Below are 21,864 nucleotides of genomic sequence, written 5' to 3'. Positions count from 1 at the left end.
TGAACCTAAACAAATACCTATAATAGTCTAGTGGTAACAGACGTTACTTAGGTAGGCAACCCGGGATGATTCTTGTTACAGAAGCTTAGCATTATCCCGTAGTATAGATTTGTGTCCGGATTATGATGAAAAATGGCGGTAGGCTCGCTCCTATTACACGGGTGCTATACTGGTACTATGTGGGCGTTTTACACCTCTACGTAATCAAGGCATCATGCTATTATTAAATTCATAATAACATCTTCCCTGCCGCACCTTGAGTAAAAATACTCTAGTGATTATATAAAAACGTGTGTTTTTATATATAACTTATTGTTTACAAACTACGTAGGTACACGTCGACGCCAGTGCCCAGTGTTCGTGTGGAAAGTTCCTTAATTTCCGTGATACCCTTTGTGCTAAATTAGGACAATATACTTTCCACCTACATTTCAAAATTCATCCAAATCTGTTCAAACAAATAACAAACATCCCTTTCACATTTGTCTTGTGTGTAATTTATTTCAATTTCAATATGTTTGGCAAACAACGTTATTGTGTTCTTACTTTCTATAGACTTCATGCGTAATTTTTATTTAACTTTCTCTTGCTTGATTTACTTAACCTTATGTAAATTGTAACTATATAAATACATATGTGTTAAATAAAGTTAATTACTTTTACTAATACAAAAACTACATTACCGTATAAGAACTACAAAAAGTAACAATAAGAATATAGACAATAATCGATTACCTCTCCAAATCATTCCTAAACGATAAAATCGGTTAAAAAGACGGTCAAAGCAATCCAGAAAGCCAACAGAGAACATTTAACTTGATTTATTTAATCAAACGCGAGCTCTTTGCTTTTTATACACCACGATCTCGGCTCTCTTTATACACGGACTACTCTACGGATTTACCTACTCTGCATTACCTGTATTTCGGTACGCCTACGACATGAAATTGCGGTGTGAATAAATTGTGCTATTGAGGCTAGTCACTGGAACTATGATGTAGATGAGATCAGCTTTGTTAGTTTTGTGCCTAACATGTTGAAGCCGCAGTGAAGTGCTAATAATACCTCTTAATGTAACTCGAATATTATTAAATGTAAAATGTGAATCACAATTCATTTCTTCTTTTCTATAGGAAAAGAGCAAATTATTTTGTATGTGGATGAAAAAGAAGAAAACGATCAAAGAAAAGATAGATAGATTGTATGACGAGTAATATAAAAGTAAACAGATAATCAAGTATTTATCGCATCCTTAAGTAATATACCGTATTAAGTCACAATTATGGACCCTGTCAGGCAAAGCAATTAAAAACTTAGTACGAGACAGAAACGGTTTTTAGAAATAAAATTAAAAAATTAAGAAAGTAGCTATTGTAAGTACACTTACAATATATTGGGACTAGCATGGGATCATCATTAGTAGGATATCGAAGGCATAAAATGAATACAAACATTAATCTTGGACCGAGACATATCGAACACCAGTTAATCTGTTTTAATTCATAGTAGACATTATTCACGGTATCGTGAACACTGAAACTGTATCCCTGAGTCTAATTATATCTCCTTTAACGTGATACCAGTACCAAGAAGCTTCATGTCTCTTTCCTTAAATTATTTTAGTGATATCGAAATAGAACTTTATTTTAAAAATAGTTTTAAATTATCTTCTATTTTTGAGACAAAAAATCACGATGTTAAAAAACTATTTTAAGACAAAACTATATTAAACAAATTAAACATTATAACAAACGATAATGTAATCACAGGCATTAAAAGTCTAAAATAATAAACTAAAAAAAAATTACCTATCAGTACCAGTCATTGGAAAACCAAATTATAACAGTTAACTAGAAATATTTTTATTCACATAAATAGTTTAGAAGCGAGGTGTCGCGTTAAAGGCGAGTTCGTTGTTTATACATAACATGACCTTTTCCATGAAGTGCCTCGATTTTGTATGTGTAAAGCACTTTCCTACAAGACGATCACGGTAATGGAAAATACTTCATGGAATATATTCATATACATAAAGTAATAACGACCAATATTCTTCATATTTTTCCATCAACGTCCTGATAATTGAATGTCGTTTACTTAGGGCTACAAAAACACGACGAGTTCGATATTGTCGACTGAATCTTTTATTTTAGACGACGGAAACGTTCAAAGTTTGTTCATAAAATTAGTTATTTTAATAGTAAGAGATTAAAATAAGAATCGACTCGACTCGAGTTTCGTCCAAGTTATTTATAGACGTCCAATTCTGTTGGTTATTTCGATAACAATAAATATGTATTATAACTTTCATTGAGCTACGATTTCCGAGTTATCGTAGTAAGTCAATAAACCTTTGAATTACAATTGGTCTCATTCAGTAGCTCATCAAGAATCAACATTAATAATACTAAGCTAAAATAACTTGCTAGACAAAACCTATTTAAACGCTAAATTATTGTCGCTATTCGTATTAGTGTGGTAATTAAATTAAAACATAATTTTGCTATTCCGTAATTATCGTTAATTTCTAAAAAGTAATTTCTGTTAAATTGTAGGTATAAAACAAAAAAATATTATAATCGCAGATTTTTGACTTCGTAGTACTCGCGTAGCACTCACGTAGCGCTCGTAGCAAACTAAACATTGTTGTAGCCGGCTACGAAAACTTGGTAAGTGAATATGAATAGCCAGTTACTAAGTTTTATTCATTAATTAAGTGGTTAGGTAGTCAATATTAATGTATGTGCTTAGCTCGTGTGGAAATAAAATGTAATATAAGTTTTCTAGGAATATTGCTGTATGCGCCACGCTCGAGTCACCCTCGCAGTTCAGAGAAGCTGTAAACGCCCACGCCACCCAGACTGTGTCCTTATACAGCTATATCATTTAAAAGCACTAACTGTACTGGCATTTCCATTAAGCAGTTTTTACGATCAATCCATTTAGCCATAACGAGATATGTCAAAGTTTATGCCTAATACGCTGCGCGTGTCCTCGGACGAGTGGTGCTCGCAGCTCCTAAACGTACTATGTAACCCTTCTATCCCATGTAATACAATTTGGCTAAGACGAATGCTCACTTCACGAGGATCATAAAACATGAGGCTCGAGGTCCATTATGAAGACGATCTATATTCATTCGTACAAAAACTAACAGGACCTTTCCATAACACTAAACATTGCATACCACTTACCCCTACTCATGTTGACGTATTCAACCGCGTGTCTCGACAAACCACAAATATAAACAGATTGATTTACTTACTTAGAAAATACACAAACGTATTTATAGACATTTCCGGAGCGACCTCATTGAGAAGCGAACTAATGCCAACCGATTGACATTATTAGTAAACCAATTATTTCCTCCACAAGAATATCTACTGAATAATATAATATTATGAAGTTGCTCTTTATACCAGAAGTTATAAATGTTTAGCGGTTTATTAAAGAGACAAACAAACTTTTCAAACTTACTAAAAGTATCCTTCGAAACTTTTTAAAATACACTCGAAGAGTTTTTCGTTTAAAATTAAACCATAAATAATATTTTGTAATCAACACTTTCAGATAAAACCCTAATTAAAATGTTGTTAGCCAAACAAACTGTCATAATTCATTCGTTATCAAAAGTTTTATAAGTTCGATGCACAAGGAGTTATCTCTCTGAAATTTGTAAAACACAAAGTCAGTTTCGTCTAATTTCAGGCCTAAGATACTGCTTTCCTTGGGCTTGGAACTTTACTTTTATTTCGGTATCAGGTGTCCACATTAATTTGAAAGAGTAAATTTCCATGGCCTTACGGCAACAGGTGAGTGGCTCGGCGCAGGCGCGTCGCGCGCGTCGATACCACTCCCCGCTCCACCCGCGCACCCCCGCTCTACCTTGCTTCCTGCTACCCTCGCCCATTCACACACGCACACATGCATGCCAGCACGCCCACTACTGACAAATTGCTATTATTACAACACATGCACACTAACGCAACACTTTCGTAAAAACGTTAAGCCGTTATCGCCACCTTCACGCTACACAGAGACGGATAGTTCACTGTCCTTGCCGTTTCTAACTTTAGAAATATCAATGGCATCAAATGTGTCGCACAACTCGCAGACTTGCAAATTTAACTCCTTATTGCGTCTCGCTGTCGTATTTTCGTCGTACAACAATAACAAAGGCTAAGGCGGGTGTCGGGAGACATGATGGCGTTTATTGACAGGCGGAGAGATTAGGCATGAATCATGGTGGGGAGTGGCAATAACGAGTCACGTTTTAGGTGTCCATCACAACCCGGGAAGCACGGCCAGCAAACAGCGCTCGGCACGCCACATAAACCACGAGCTTTCACTAAGCACCTAATTGGCCATCACTACTAATTTCATCGGACATTCATGACGTCATAGTGCACTTTCCATGGCTTAAAGTGCCTGCAGTTACATTCTACATTTTCACTAAACGACGTAAAATGAGTGTAAATGTAGGACAATTGAGTAGTTCAGCGATTGCTAGCATAAAACCAAGGTGAGTTTCGTTCTGTAAAATGATACTTGAAGAGTGGATACAATCTTGAAAACTAACGACTTTTATACAACATGTTCTATCAGATCGTACAATACAATCTTGTGTAGAAAATAATATAGCGTGTCTATACGACATGGGGTCAGGTATATTTGGAAGTTTACTTAGAAATGGCTTCACGTATTGTGTTCAGGTGAGAGGTTTACAGATAATACGATTCTGCTACGAGTGAACCCAATTTTCCTGACGATACACATAAAACCAAATGTGACATGTCAGTGATAAGATCTTATTAACTTCTCTGGCGTAAAATCACAACTAAAAGTCGTGTTATTATTGTCAGCCGGGCTTTAATCGAATTTCAGACTTTCCTTTTAAATTAAGTTAAAAGAATATAGCTGCACCTCTCGCTCATATTATAAACGCTAGCATATATTCCGGAGTATTTCCAGAAAACCTCAAAACCGTAATAGTTGTACCAGTATACAAAAAGAATGATAAAGATGAACTAGTAAACTATAGACCTATTGCACGTATTTCTATATTTTCAAAGATAATCGAAAAAATAATCTATGAATCTATTTATAACTTTTTAACAAAACACCACATACTGTGTAACGAGCAAAAGGGTTTTCGGAAGAATAAAAATATAAATATGGCCATTTTTGATTTTCTATGTGAAGTAATGCCGAAAGTTGACACTAAAATACCGGTTTGTGCAATATATGCTGATATGTCGAAAGCTTTCGACTGTGTGGACCACGATACACTCTTAACTAAACTTGATGCATATGGTATTCGTGGCAATGCCTTAAATTTAATAAAAACATATTTGAAAGGTCGGAAACAATGTACGGAAATATCAAGCCTATGCATAAAATCTAGAAGGGAAATAAAAACCTTATCTTCTTTTAAACACATAAAATACGGTGTTCCGCAAGGAAGCGTCCTCGGACCCTTACTATTCTTACTTTATATCAATGACCTACCACGTAACATATCTAACCCCATGGTCTTATTTGCAGACGATAGCACCTCAATTGTATCATGTACCAATAAAGATTCATATGTAACGGATATTCATAATTCAATCAGCAGTTTAATAAAGTGGCTTGAGAATAATAACTTAGTAATTAATCTACAAAAAACTAAAACTATGCATTTTCACCAACGAACACCTACAGTAGACACAAATATCAACTATGATGGCCAAATAATTGAAAAAGTGAACAGTGCAAAATTCTTAGGAATCCTAATTGATAGCCAGTTAACGTGGAAGCCGCAAGCGGAAAATATATGTAAACGTTTAAGTACAGCCGCGTTCATGTTACATAACCTCTCAAAAAAAGTTGATACCCCAACAGTGTTATTGGCCTATCATGGTCTTGTAATGTCCGTTCTAAGATTTGGTTTAATATTTTGGGGAAATTGCAGTGAGCGAGAAAGCATTTTCAAAGCACAGAAACGATGTTTGAGAGCAATATTTGGGCTTAAAGTAACTGATAGCTGCGTACCTATATTCAAGTCTCAGAAACTATTAACCTTTCCTTGCCTTTATATCCTTGAATTAGCAATATTTGTAATAACCAATAAATGTTTATTTCCAACAGTAACTTCAACCAGAAAACGTGATACAGCTTTAAGATCTCAATATCAGAACCTATTATCGATAGGAGTATTCAAAACTAGTCTACTGAAAAAAAGTGTAATCTGTATGGCTCCTATTATCTATAACAAAATTCCTAACCAAATTAAAAACTTACCGCTTCAGAAATTTAAGAAATGTTTCACAGAATTATTAGTCGACAAATGTTATTACTCTGTGCAGGACTTCCTAGACGACAACTTGTAATATTTTAGTTGTAAGCCTTATATTTGCACGCCAACAAGGCCGAATGTATATGGATCTCCCAAATGTAATTTACCACCCTATTCCTATGTACCTACATTCTAAGCAAATAAAAGATTTATTATTATTATTATGTTTGTTCCTTACATAATCACGGGACCACAGGGTCCCGGACCTTTGGAAGGCGTACGAGGGGCCGAAGCCAACTCGCAGAGGCCCGTTGAACAATTTTAATCTAAATGTAATGGGACATCATTATTATTATTATTATGTTTGTTCTTTACATAATCACGGGACCACAGGGTCCCGGACCTTTGGAAGGCGTACGAGGGGCCGAAGCCAACTCGCAGAGGCCCGTTGAACAATTTTAATCTAAATGTAAGGGGACTTCAGCCGGCGATTATCCCTGTATGCACTATGGAAGTACACCAAAGGACAATCCCCGGTTGATGCAGGACTATTGCGAGATATGGTAAAAGGAAATGATAGGGATATGGGTGTGGGTGGCTGTGGAATAGTTAACCGGTTAACTATGGGGACTATGGCCCCTGCCCCTGACCAATATTGAAAAATACGGATAAACAGGCAGGGGGTGACTCGCAAACTCAATAGTGGGCCCCCGAAAACGGCCGCTAGCATGTAGCGACAAGGGAAGCAACATCCGTTGAGCTGCTTGAGGAAGGGGGGGCATCCCACGGCTATCAGAGCAATCCCGGAAGTACGGTCAAGACCCCTACCAGCATCTTACTGGGATACGTCCTTCCCCCAAGTGGAGCTGAAGGCAACTCCACTCTTGCGAATCTCCACTCAAACCAGCCGATTAAGGCAAGAGTGAGGTAGGAGAGGCCACTCCGGATAGTCACGAGTACTAACCGGAGTTAAAAAGTAGGGCCTCTCCCGGGAGTCAGGTCCGTGGGGTCGCCACTGCCCAACAGCTCGCCACAAGCTGCCTTGCGGACTTATTATTATTATTATTATGTTTGTTCTTTACATAATCTCGGGACCACAGGGTCCCGGACCTTTGGAAGGCGTACGAGGGGCCGAAGCCAACTCGCAGAGGCCCGTTGAACAATTTTAATCTAAATGTAATGGGACATCAGCCGGCGATTATCCCTGTATGCACTATGGAAGTACACCAAAGGACAATCCCCGGTTGATGCAGGACTATTGTGAGATATGGTAAAAGGAAATGAGAGGGATATGGGTGTGGGTGGCTGTGGAATAGTTAACCGGTTAACTATGGGGACTATGGCCCCTGCCCCTGACCAATATTGAAAAATACGGATAAACAGGCAGGGGGTGACTCGCAAACTCAATAGTGGGCCCCCGGAAACGGCCGCTAGCATGTAGCGACAAGGGAAGCAACATCCGTTGAGCTGCTTGAGGAAGGAGAGGCATCCCACGGCTATCAGAGCAATCCCGGAAGTACGGTCAAGACCCCTACCAGCATCTTACTGGGATACGTCCTTCCCCCAAGTGGAGCTGAAGGCAACTCCACTCTTGCGAATCTCCACTCAAACCAGCCGATTAAGGCAAGAGTGAGGTAGGAGAGGCCACTCCGGATAGTCACGAGTACCAACCGGAGTTAAAAAGTAGGGCCTCTCCCGGGAGTCAGGTCCGTGGGGTCGCCACTGCCCAACAGCTCGCCACAAGCTGCCTTGCGGACTTATTATTATTATTATTAAGAATTAATCGAGCCTGGTAACTAACGAAGCGTCCCTGATGGAGCTTTTGACTGAATTAAAATAAAAAATGTATAATATCGAGCTTGTTTTTCCCAGAGGGGCTGAAAGGTTTTTCGTCTTCTAGTAGGTCTGGAGCATCGACTATAATATTCTTTGTAAATCCCTATCTACATAATAACAAAAGAATTATTATTATAATACTTACTCATTTCTAATTTTACTTCAATACGAATACGTCATACTTACAAGTTCAACAAAGAATTCCGAAGAGAACATAATTTATACACCACCTACTCGAAAATTGTACATGTCAAGTTAATGTAATAAAAAACTGAAAGTAGGTCGTTAAATTAAGTCATTAATGGGCAGGTTGTAATCATGAAATTCAATATAAACAACATTACTGCCCGAGGGATATAATCTGATTAGATTTTGGGATCTTAACTAAACATTCATAAGAAAAGTTTTATTTTAGAAGTATGTCAAAAAGTGTTAATTAAAAATAGCCATTAGGTATCAGAGGATAGGAGAAACAATAACAGATGGTTAAATTAAGAAAGTGTCACACAAAATAACAATTTATAAAATGTATTTTTTATAAATAAAACTACGACCACCGCCTAATCTGCAGCATCTAACTGTTATCCCATGCCGGCTGCCAAGCCTGGGGATTAAAGAGGAACAGCTTTGTTCAACGGCAGACGTACTTCTACTGACGATAGATCACAATTGAAAAGTTTTAGAATTGTCAGGGTGTCGGCTCTTGTCAACTGTGTAGTCTCTTAGTCAGCTGATCGGCTTTTGCCCTACTCGCGAGAAGAGTACATTCTACTCTGCTGTCATTACAAGGCTTATTTGATGTTATGAGGGCACAATGTCAGTCCAACCGCTATACTTAGAATCATTTAATGAATTCTTAAACTATTCCTTAGTAACGATTTTGTTCCGACAACAATTGCTAAGGACTGGGCGTGCGTGGAGTGCGGCGGTAAAATTTTTAACCGTTACAAAAAAACCTTTTTCGGTAATTTACAGTGAGAGACGCTATAATTCTCTAAAAGTTATATCTTTATATGACATTGTTGGTTGGACCTATTCTCAGAGTATAAGGCTTCTGTCTACCCAGAATGATAACATACAGAGATGTAGCATGACGTTGTAATAAGCTTCAATTTATCTAAAGAACATTTTTCGGGAAGGAAATAATCTTATCTTTTAATGACATGAATTTCCGGATTGAGGAGGTGACTTACAAAATGTGGTGAAATACATATTATTGGTGATCGTGACTAATGTATGTACGTATGTATAGGTAATATTTTAATCTCACTTAATATTATAAATGTCAAAGTTTGTGAGTTTGTTTTCGTGTGTGTGTTTGTTATTCAATCACTCAAACTCCCTATAAACTTTGTACCTTCACAGAATAAATGACAATTATTTTGTTTTATCATAAATTATTTATACATCATATAACATACTTTCTTAGAAAAACATTGCAAATCTTAAGATAGAACAAAAAGAGAAAGAAGAAAAGTTAATAATTCACCAGCACTTAAAAGTACACACATAGGTTTCGCTGGCGTCTTCAGTGTCATCGTCTCCGTCCCTCCTGGTGACAAATTCAACCGATACGGAGAAAATAAATCTCACACAGCTGTATCCCACGCTCCAATTGTATATTTATTTCGTTTTTATCGAAATAAAATATTCGTTTCCATATTAAATTACGCCCGATTTAGTGAAGTATTTATACAAAGGAGAAGACAATAAGAAAAGGGGAATTCGCGCATTTTAATGGGTCCATTAACTGGTGTAATTTTAGGTTTCGAAGAAACGGGTACGTTCCGACTTTGATACATATATACTTTAGTGGTAGACAGTTAGACACGGGTTCTTGGGAAGTTGAAATATTTTTATCGTGAAATTTTGAGGAAATCTTCCATACGGTGTCGCTTTTCGTGAGTACCTTAATAAATGCCTTAGAGGCGACAAGAGGTCCATGGAAAAAGTGAAAAAATAAAATTTTATAGTCATCTTTTCTAAAATTCTTACATCGAAACTGCCATGTATCTCTTGTTAATCATTGCCATTATATCAATAAAAAATGTTAGCTATAGTATTTATTAATGTACTCTCCGTAGACAAAAACTGACATAGCTATGCTATACCAATCAGAATTTCCCACAAAGATTGTACTTTAAAACTTCCTCCATCCATATTAATTCAATATAGGCATTTCGCTTTAAACAGTAATTCTATAATCAAACCCTTAGAGATGTGAAATTACATCCTTTTGAACTTCACTTAAAATAGACTAAAAAGTTACGAAATATTCAGGGGACTGAAATAAAATGGTTTTGGAAATGATTACGAACGACCTTAAAACGCTGTAAGTAAGGTCTATTAAAATGTTAAACAGAGAATGACAGTGTCGCTTGTTATTACGGGGTCTATGGCGTGATTAGTGGGTCTTGCCGGAGTAGGAACGGGTTGGTTTATAGTCAGTAAGAGTCTGACACTCTCTCCATGTCACCCAAGGCGGGAGAAGTCATTAGATGATTTCCCCCTTCTGGATAATTCCCCCCCTCTCATAAAAAGGGTTGACTCAGGTAGTTATAACAGAATGACCATCCTATAGATATTGCTATAGTAAGACATATTATTAATCCTAAACTTTCAATTCTCATTAGGATGGAAACTAAACGATCACTATTATTACGGTCGATCTAAAATCGGCTATTTGCTCTAATGTACCTTTTTCTTTTTATACCTTTGTCTAGTAGCATTTGTATTAGGATTTAGTTTTATCTGAAAATATATCTGAAAATTTCACAAAATCGTGTCTTACGTAACCGTAAGAAATAGGTCAAGGCGTATCGAATTCGTCAATAATGGTATGGGTCCCATGCAATAAAGGAAGAACCTATTGTAATACAATCACAAATCGCATTGTTGTGATGATGTGACACCGATATTATCAAGAATCGAATATTATGACGTAATCAAATAGGTTTACATTCGTAGATCGAGTAACTACATAGTAATATATTCCTATCTCTAGAGACACTAGTATCAGTCTAAGTTGATTGCAAACACTAGATTTTTAATTTAATTATATTTAACGGGTTACTAATGTCACTATTTGCCTGTACTAACCGAATTACTTCGGCTTAGTTCTCGACCAGTTTCAAGTCACGTTAGGGGCTCTTATTCATGAACAGTTTTGCGCGACAGAAGACGAACGTCACTCAGCCAACTGAGTTAGTCGTAACGGAGTCAACTGTTAAACATAATTAATTTTGTATGTTACTCGATTTTTAGATCAATTTTAATGTTTACTTAGAACAATATAAGCGTTGCCATTTCACACTAAATGTATTCAGTGACACTGTAATTGGTATAAATATAGAGTGGCCCTATTTACTCTTGAAAATAATGTACCACGTAGTATTCCAATGTAATAAAGTTAAGAGTTACTTTGACCCGGTCAATGGTGTTTACTTTTTTGTATACACTTGTTATTTTACGTGTCACTCAATAGCGACACGAAATGGAAATAGAAATCTAAAAGAATAGGCTTCCATTCAATAATGGAGGCTATTTTTTAAGACTTCTTGAACATTTTTTATTTTATTTTGTCCTTCGTATTTTCATTGTGTATTAACCTATCCTAACAAATGTATTATATACGAAAAGGTACCGTATTTCAAACTTGTTAGAGCTTACAACATCAAAAAGTTCTGAATGCTTAGTTAAAATGTTTCTGCTGAAACGTGGTACCAATGTGCAAGTACTGCTGACCACACATATTACGTAATATAGCAGTATCCGTTCACGACGCCCACGGGATATATAAAATCCATTTCTTAAACTAAATTGTAAATTTTAGTCGAAAATCGTATATCTAGTTTAGGAAATTGTCATTTTTGTATAGAAAGTTTCTATATTATACCTATTTACAGGTTTATAGGTAAATCTATTGGTAGATAAAACATAAATATTACCAAGAATTTATAACCTGATGGGTTGCCTCGTCGGTCGAGTGATCACAAGTGCTACTCCCGGACAAGGAGTCTCGGGTTCAATTCTCGGGTCGATCAAAGAATTGCTGGGCTTTTTTCAGTTTTTCGAAAACTTCTCACTAGTAATAGCACAGAGTCTGGAATTGTGTCCAACAAATGGCAATAGGCGCACCCATATTACAAAGGACTTATAACGCAACATTATACATATAGCGGCATTACGTACCGTAATGTGTACCTCTGCCTACCCCTTCGGGGATAAAAGGCGTGACGTCGCATAATTATAACCTTTATAACAATTAAAATAATGATTTGAATATTGGGTTCCTCGTTAAACGTGAGGGTCAATGTGTTAACTATTCAGATAAGGTCAAACTTGATGTTATCATTCGAGCGCGAACAACGTATAAAAATAGTCCACGCTCTAAAGTTAGAACTTGTTGAAACAATATTTTCTATTCTCTACATTTATGATTGCTGTGAATAAATTTCTGTTTGATGTTGTACCTAGTAGTTTAAATATTTAGCACACGTTTTTACCTCAAATAAGAATAAGAATACGGGAATTCGAATCCTTGAAAGTACCAGATGCACGTGCATTAACACAATAGGAGAGAAAACGACTAAACTTGTGATTAAAATATATACTTTTTATATTCAATATTCTTTCTTTCTAGTGTCAGAAGATACCAAACTTACCCATCAGTAGCGGACAGTTTGCAAGCTGAATTTGAAATAAACATTTTATACAATTCCTTTTGAATATTCTTACTTGTTCCTTTTTCTCTCTACAATGAAAAAAGGAGCAAGCACGAGTAAGTGGCTAATCCATGAGTTGCCTCGACTGCACGCGACCACTTGTTAGAGAACGTAGCTAGTCCGTTGAAACTGAGAAGAAATTACTGTATTTAAACTACACTGCCCGCAGCCGATTATGTTTTTGTCATATTCATTTAACACTAGATTAGTTACCCGCTTTCCACACTGTGTTTATATTAACTGTAGTGTTTATCAGGCTTTTACTGAAACAACTAGATAATTACAGCTACTACTTCTTTGTTTGTAAAGTTGTTGCAAATATATCTAATTTTAGGGCATCCTATCCTCCGAATTCTTTTCGAATATATCTCCTGATTGAATAAAACACACTCCTCTCAAACAATTTGTCTTTTTAACATATGTTCGTAAAAATATATAATAGTTACAAACATAAAATGCTCTCAAAAGATTCGAAAAAATCGTCGACCTTTCTGGCAGCAGACAGATCAAATAAACTCTATTAGGTATCTAAAGTACATGGATAATTTTCCTCGACACAACTATTCAAGTTTCAATAAAGAAGAATATTATAAGGGTTTCATTGTGTGCATACAATTTATGTGAAAATAAACATGACCTTCGGCCGATCGGATGCCAGATCCCAACAATACGAATATGAAACTGACAGAATCCCATGTGGCCGACTATTGTCGTCCCAACAAAATTGCCGCAGCCTCCACTTTCTTTACATTGTTTGAGAACAAGTATAATCTAAAAATATTAACCTTTATACAGGACACAAAGGAATAGAAAAACTCAATTTCTACGCTTTTCAAATGCTATTCGTATCTTCCGTAGAACTTGCGTTGAATCTTTTTCTGTGTTCTTTAGCTTGAATGTGTACACATAACACAGTCGTCCATTCTGTGAGCACAAAATCAATACAAGGCCTGTTAAATATTTAACACCTGTGTTTTGCGTTAGATTTAGATCTCAGCAAAGGAAATCAAATAAGTAACGCTTTATCGAAAATTTATTTGAATTTGTTTTCGAGGGAAATGAAATTTCACGGAAATAATATTTTTACAATCTGTTTTAGGTAACTGATCAAACGTCAAACTAGGTATTGGTTAAATGAAATCAACATTTCAATAAAATCGTAGACTTAACACGAAAAGTAATGCATACGATTTTAATTCGATAAATTTAATAGGCCCACGATTTTCTTTTATAACTTCCGTGAACTGATAAGCGTCGGTTTCGTTCTGCGTTCTTAGAAATAAAATGTTTTTCTTTTATTTAATAAACTGATATAATCGGCGAGAATAAGCTGCAGCCGCCGCCGAGATTAAATCTTTGACGTTAAAACAAGATGCTTTTGAAAAGCTTGAACAAGCGCTCAACTGATAACAATCGCAGCGCTGATCGAACTTTTGATTTGTTTCTATTGTTGATACCGTTCCGATTAGAATTATGGATTGAAATGCTAACACCATTTTACTTCTCACTGAATCTCAATTCGTTCTCGTTTTCATTTCATGAATGGGAGTGAAATACGGTGGCATATTTCACAACTTCACTGCATAAATTAAACACCAAATCAATTTATAAAACAACGTTATGAATGAACCAAACTTGTAAATCATAAACTGGACTCAAACTTTATCCACCGCGGAACACTAAATGTCACATTTTGCATAACATAATCACACGAGAGTGTGCCTCAGAAAATCTCTTAAATAATTTGAATGTTCCCTCAGTGAGCCACCACCTACATTCAGTGAATGTGGCCATATTCCACTTTCATAAGTCACAGCGACTTGCCAACAGGAATATTTAGATATAGAATATGAGAAACATTTTTGCACCTCTGATCTCACAATCCTCGGCGGCTTGTATGAAAACCAAATTTTATGAATAATGTAAAGCACATAAAGTGGCATTTTTAAAATGTCTATTTGCGGCTGTGTTCTTTGCAATATTTCTTGTTTTGTATTTGTAACGTGCAGCAAATACCGCATTTTATATCGTGATTTTTGTTTATTGATTTCAATGCCTTTTGTAGTTAGTATAGTATATTGTATCAATGTGGACGGCTCAGATTTGATTTGAAATCAAAATAATTTAACTTAAATAAAATATCACACGGAAGGTGTGAATTTAATAATATAATTGTAACATACAACAATTACTACGTACTCTACCTGTCTTATTACACGATGATGGAATGGTTTCGTTCATGTTATAATTACTTGGCAAATTCCGAGGTAAACTAATCCGGCCGCCAAACGACTTCTTTGATTAAATAGCGTTGCTTGTTTCGGTTTTCATTATAATAACTAAGTGGGTGTGTGCCATAGGCGAGTAATTGAAATTCTCGTAGAACACAAACTAAATGCGTTTGTAGGACGCTACTGTTCAATTTTGGGATAATGGATACCTTACGTCAAGGTTTTTGGTTTTGTAATTCCCTGGAGGACTGATGAAGCTTTGAACCTTGCCTAATGAAAACATAGGTACATAAATATTATTCATGCTTAATATTTTAGATACTTTTCACTGATATCTATCATGTGTTATAAATATATGATCAAAACTGAATTAAATAACAACACGTCTTATCAAAACATTCGAAACTCGAAAATCGACTTCGAAAAGCAAAGAATTACTTTAGTTTCACAAGTCGTTGGCATGTAATTTCTTATCTTCAAACTTTGTTTTCGAAATCGACGGCGAAAATAAAGTCGGTTTGCATTTTTATTTAAAACTTTTATGTTTTCGCAATAAATAAATGATTAATTCATAAGTTTTACGTGGGTATTGTGAATACACCCTAAGCAGCTTAGGCACTTTTTTCTTAACTAACTTAGCTTTTATTGTGGCTGGCAGTTTGAGTGTTTTCACGGCTCACCCAGATGTTATTTCTAGCTAGTACTTATATATTGAAGTAGTATAGTTATAATGGTACCATACTTTCTCTTGTGCGGATATTAAAAAGGTATATACAATGTGATAGGGGCGAGACTTGTGAATTATTCTTACCGAAAAAATCACTATTTTCCTATATTTTCAATTAGGGGTTCAACCCCCCATATTATATTTTTTGTTGATAAAATTAGATGTAGTACTCAGCCTCAAAGGGTTAGAAGTCCCAAGCCTATCACATTGTATACTACAAACAGAAGAATCTATTTTTGTCATTACGAAGTTCTATAAATTACTTTATACTGCTAAATATATCAAAAATATTTGAAATATAATAAATTACAATAAAGGTATGATTTTTCAAAGTCTGTTAATAATTTTACCTTGTTTGAAAGCAAACAACTTTCTATTACGAATTTATGTAAGGCTTAATAATTGAAAATTTCCTATAACCTTTGTGTAAAAAATCATATCGGATATTCGAATGATACCGTATAAAAACGAGCTCATTTTAACATGAAAAATTCGTCTACAAATAGTTGATATATGCGCAAACATACAAATGCTTTGAGAGCGAAAACGACGTGATTTTATATGATAAAAATGGAAGTACACTAGCTGTCAAGAGGCCGGAGTGGACGATAAATCCTCTCTATCGTGAAAGGTGTAGATATTTGGAATGAAAACAAATCACAATGAACTGCCTGGATAAGGGACTTGGGGGAATGTGACGTTTGTTTCAACGTTAATTTAATACAAATACACTGTCCACACAATGGTCCCGATGAAATTTCCGGTATAAAGCAGTATATTCATACTGAATCTGAAGTAAATGAAGATGAGTGTTGTTTACTCTTTATATTATAAAACTGTGAAACTGTCGTACTGACTTGATCGTCATAAAAGCGGCTTTCTGTTACTAAGTTTGATCATAATTGATTTTATAATAGACAAAGTGCCTATAATTATTTTTTTCTTCATTCAATATTCTATTTAATAACTACGCTCGGCCCTGTATTTTCAGGGAACGAATTTATAACGTGATGTTGTGTTATGTAAATAAGGATAAATATGAAGGTAAAATTATCAATTTTATCAATGGAAAACGAAAAGAAAACGATAAATTTCAATATTTATGCACACCTACACCGCTGCCTAACCTTTCGGAAAATAACGAGTTTTTGTAAAAAACTAACCCGACTGCCAATGTTTATCTTTCTCAAAGTTTTTTTTTTACATATTTCTGTTACCAGCAAATGGTAGTATCTTCAAAATAAATAAAGGAAATAACATTTGTCCTAGGTCTACTATCGACTAAATTAAAAAAAACGCACTGTTTCATAATTTCAATTATCTTTATACTAGAATCTAACTTAAGATATAACGCTAGTACTGTCGTATAAATATAAAAGCAGGCGACAAAACATACAAACAAGACCTACAATTTGGCGCAGCAGTTCTGGTATGGAAAATATTTCTATTTTCAGTGCGGTGTGTGTAGTGTAAACATCGTTTGCGCCGAGGCGACTCTTAGTCTACCTTGTCTTAATCCTGTCTACCGCAGCGTCACAACTTTACTACCGTTACAAAACGCTTGCAATCGAAAACATTACTTATTTTAAGGAAAACACGTCATAAAATTCCTCAAAGAACCTGCCAAATTGGTGTTATTACAATTCCGTATAATAAGACGAATGCTAATAATGTAATTCTGACCGTATTCATTGACATTTCAGTTCATTTCACTTTATAAGCCACGAGTCGAAATGTCGACTTGTCTACGTCCTAATGAAATCTCGAAATGACTGTAATAAATCTATAATCCCATCGAGGTTTATTTTACGTAAGCTATTAAGATAAGGGTTGAAATAGTCACAAAGATAAGACTACTGGGTGTATTTGCTATCTGTAGGAAACTATTTCTGTGTATGCAAGTGTCCTATCTCATGGTCGCTTAGTTTTCCTCTGCACTTGTGTAACTCGGATAAACGATTGCGGTTACGGTCAGTTTAGTCTCGGTGTACACAGTTAATGTACAAGTGTGGTTAATCAATACATCTCTATATAAAGCCGATATCGGTCTCCATTCCGAATACAGACACCCAAGTGCACCTGTTCAAAATCTTGTATAATATGTATCAAAAGACCTTTCATTACTAAGTGACGATGAAAACTCGCCAAGTTACCGACTGAAAAATAGTAAAATATAAAATATTTGAAAGTCTTTCATCTTTAGAAGTTTAGATTGGTACCTTTGAAATCTGATAGCTACCTAAAATATTTTATTAAAATTTGCTTTTAACTACTAAGTTTTATGAAGAGTTTTATTCATATTTCAGATAGATAATGGAAAATGCATATTCAACAATACATAAATTAATTTTATAGTAGAAATACATCGTGTTTTAAGCAAAGGTGTGTAACGGTGAGTTGATTGGACTAAAATATATTAATATTCAGACAACGGGGTTTAACTAAAGAAAACTGTTTCTCCTAAATAGCGCACTATGGTGTAACATTTATTCATTTAATTGAAACCGTATATTGCAAGTTTCATCGTCAGTAAAAGAGTTTGTATGATGATACATAAATGCACAAATAGGTATAATATTTCTCGTTTGATAGTACGGGATTTGTTATATTACTACATATTACATAATAATATTAATAAATATACTTTTACGTCATTCTGTTTTTCTCAAGCTCTATTCTCGTTTAACAATAAAATTTACTTGGAAGTAAACTGTTGTTTGTGAATAATTTAATGTAAATTGCTTCTAATTCAGATGTTATTTTATTACAGTTAGGCCGTCAGAACGGGTGTCGTAAAAATATTTATTAACTAAAGAATGAACGCTATCATGCTTTAGATCTAAATTAGAAGAGAATAGAAAAGAATTTTAATAAAAATCTAAAATGAATTTCTATTCTCAGGTTTCATAAAAAAGAGATCCTTTAGCAACATCGCCTGTGACATTTGGAGTACTATCATATTTGTTTATACATCAGTATCATTAGACTAGACAGGAGCATTAGATTCAGTGAATCAGAACATTACCCTTTACATATGTAGATTACGAGACTACGAAGTAACCTCCAAATATAGCTAAATACTCATACATATCAATACGTACAAATTCTGTACAATTTAATCTTGTTACCGAGTAATGAGCAGGCGTTTAGCTTAGTAAATATTAAATCATATTCCGCCCTCGCAGCCATTTACAGTGCTAATACACAGTTTATATCGTATTTTCTTGAATAAATTACTTGCATCATATTCAAGGAAGCTTACTCATCATTTACTTACTTCATTAGAACATGGCAGGCTTAAACAAATACCATTTGAAAGCAACTTCCCACGTAGATCATAACATGTGTTTAATTTTCATTTCCTTTGTAATTAATCTGAATAATGAATCAACACGTGTCTATTAATTATGTACATGTTTCAATACTTGTGTAATTGCGTGAATCAGAGGCTTTCTTCTTTAATTATGTTTGCTTTCGTGATGATGAGTGATCGAAAACACGATTACGGTACCGAAATTTAATTCAATGCCACCTGTTTTTATTTACAATTTCAATTTTTTTTTTTTGAGAGTTTGTTCGTTTTCCATTTTTAAAATAAAAATGACTTTAAACAAAAAAAATAACAGATTTTACTAAAGAAAGACGGTAAAAAAACATTTATGACGTTTATGTTTTTGTTATTTGTATTATTTTGTAAAACTTATTTATTTTATTTAAAAATGGAATATTTGAATGATACCTAAATCTCAGAAAAAAATAGACAAGTGAAAACAAAAACAGGCGGTATAATATTGAGTCTAGAATTGTGACCAATTGACTCACTCCCTATTACGTAACTCATAACAAAACTGATGAAGAGTTAGTGTCACACTAGTGGTCAAAATAAAAGACCTGATGTTATGTTTTTGTGTATTTTCCTATCACTTAATTTTTATATTAACCAGTTAAAAATTGTTCTTTAAAACGTATCTGTGACCCTTTGATGACGGTTTACATTTATATATTTATTTAAGGTATTTTGCCCGGACTCGTCGGATAATGATCACACAATAAGCGATCAAAGGATTTGTTTTGAAACCTTACCGCCGGCTTATCCCAATCCCAACTATATAAAATATAAATATAAATCTTGGCACTAGAGGAAAATCAGGAAATCTCTCATGGGTTTAAAATATTAAATATTGTATTTGAGTTTTCTATTTGTATTTTCCTTTTGAAATTAGGTTTCTTTCGTTATTTCTTACTAAATTATACCTCACATATACTTATGCAGGCAAATGGTTGTTACTCTTTGAGGCAAAACCTACAAAATTATTACGATTTAAATTAAACTTTGCTTATTTTTCAAGCTGCGAAAATGACAAAGAAAGAGTCATATTGCATTCTCCTTTGTAATGCATCGACTTATATTTAACACTATCGAATTATATTCAACTACCTAGTACCGAAAAAGAATAGTTTGAGTGTGGTACTTTGCTAGCTTTAAATATTATAAAGATTTTATTTAAACCTAACAACCACAGCATTATGCCCCTGCAGCAGCTTATTTAAAACACAAATTATTTTCATTAAAAAGGTCTAACAAGTTAAATAAACTTACGACGGGGCTGCAACTAAGTAACCCCATTCATTTTGATTTAAGTGAGATAGAGTACGCTGACAACGATTTATCAAAGCATTTGACATTAAAAAAGTATATTGTGACATCAGATTGATAAGGGCAATTTTGTTTGTTAGTGTCATAGCGTTCCAATTAGCAGTATTGTATAAATAAGTAGTTACAAATTGTACCACTGTTTATGTACTAAGTAGCTTGCGGTACTACGGCGCTAGTGTCGCTTTAAGTCCCCTGTGTTATGCAAATTAACAGCCTCATATACCATCACCTACATTTGCGTCTCAAGCAGGTAATTAATAAACGTGCTGCTCTGATTACATGAGCCACCAGTCAATTAGCAGACACTCCAACCAATTGCTTCGAGTCAATGGCTTTGTTTCAATTATTCCATTCAGCTTTGAATTGACGATTAATAAAATTATTGTCAATTAATTTGTAAATAAGGCAACGAAGAAAAATACTTAAGTAGTGTAATAGTACTTACTCCTTAAGAACATTGTGTCCAATTTATATATATTTTAACTAGATTGTTCCCGCTGATTCGCTCGTTAAAATAATTGGTGTAAAAGTTTTTGTTCATTCTATGAAAATTGTAAAAGAATTTTCAACATGTTATTGCTCGTATCGGGCATTGAAAGCCGGTACATCGTTGAATGTGATAATGAAACTATATTGTAGGATTAAAATAAAATAATTATAAATTCTCCAGTGTATATACTGGAGAATTTATAATATATTAATATTATGCACGCATCAATACTTATGAATACATAATATACAAAGTGTTGTATAAACATATTTAATGTTATTCTAGACCTAGATTAGTACAAAAGTAGTCCAAATAATGGATGTAAGTGAGACGTCGAGTCCTTGAGTGACCTCTAGGAGACGCGTGGGATGTACGGCGCCTCGTTGTTTATCTAACTACTTAAATGAAAGTATTTCTTTTAACCTCACAAGAAATCAGAAAAGATCAGAGGCTCTTCTACTACGAGTACTTCTCGAATAATTCATACCCCTTTATATTTTGTTCCTTTAGACTATTGGGTTATTTCTTTTCTTCTCAATGTATTGCATTAAAATCGAAGAGAGAAAAAAAAATAATATTTTATGAAGTGTGAATTGTACAGAAAGCTTTTTGAAGCAAACCAGATAAAATGCACAAACACAACCGGAGCTGCAGATTACTTAGCGGGTTTACCAGAAATCCGGTTCGAAAAGCAGGAGTAGGAACAGCGTGGTTTTAGTCAGCAAGAGTCTGTTACTCCCTCTCGCCTCGCCTAAGGCAGGAGAAAGGTACTGGATGATTCCCCTCCCCGCTCAAAAAACCCGAACGCAATTACTGCAGTATTTTAGAATTAACTTAATAACCATAAAAAAGTTAAAGTACATTTATAAGAAATCAACCTAAAATGATTAACACCCCTTAAATTCCTAACCCCCAAAAGATG

General features: G+C 34.7%; 1 protein-coding gene and 1 long non-coding RNA gene across 2 annotated transcripts in view; both read left to right on the top strand.

The window, feature by feature from the left end:
* LOC118276355 (uncharacterized) overlaps window positions 1-21,864 on the top strand; it is a 98,128-nt gene that overhangs the window by 45,388 nt on the left and 30,876 nt on the right. The gene's annotated exons all lie outside the window — the stretch shown is intronic.
* On the top strand, window positions 7,005-8,061 carry LOC126912877 (uncharacterized). Its single transcript, XR_007707490.1, has 2 exons — window positions 7,005-7,204; window positions 7,912-8,061. It is a non-coding gene; the product is annotated as an uncharacterized LOC126912877 (long non-coding RNA).

This window comes from Spodoptera frugiperda, chromosome 31, assembly GCF_023101765.2.
Source record: "Spodoptera frugiperda isolate SF20-4 chromosome 31, AGI-APGP_CSIRO_Sfru_2.0, whole genome shotgun sequence".
Lineage (NCBI taxonomy): Eukaryota > Metazoa > Arthropoda > Insecta > Lepidoptera > Noctuidae > Spodoptera > Spodoptera frugiperda.
This window is presented reverse-complemented; position numbering and strand designations above follow the sequence as displayed.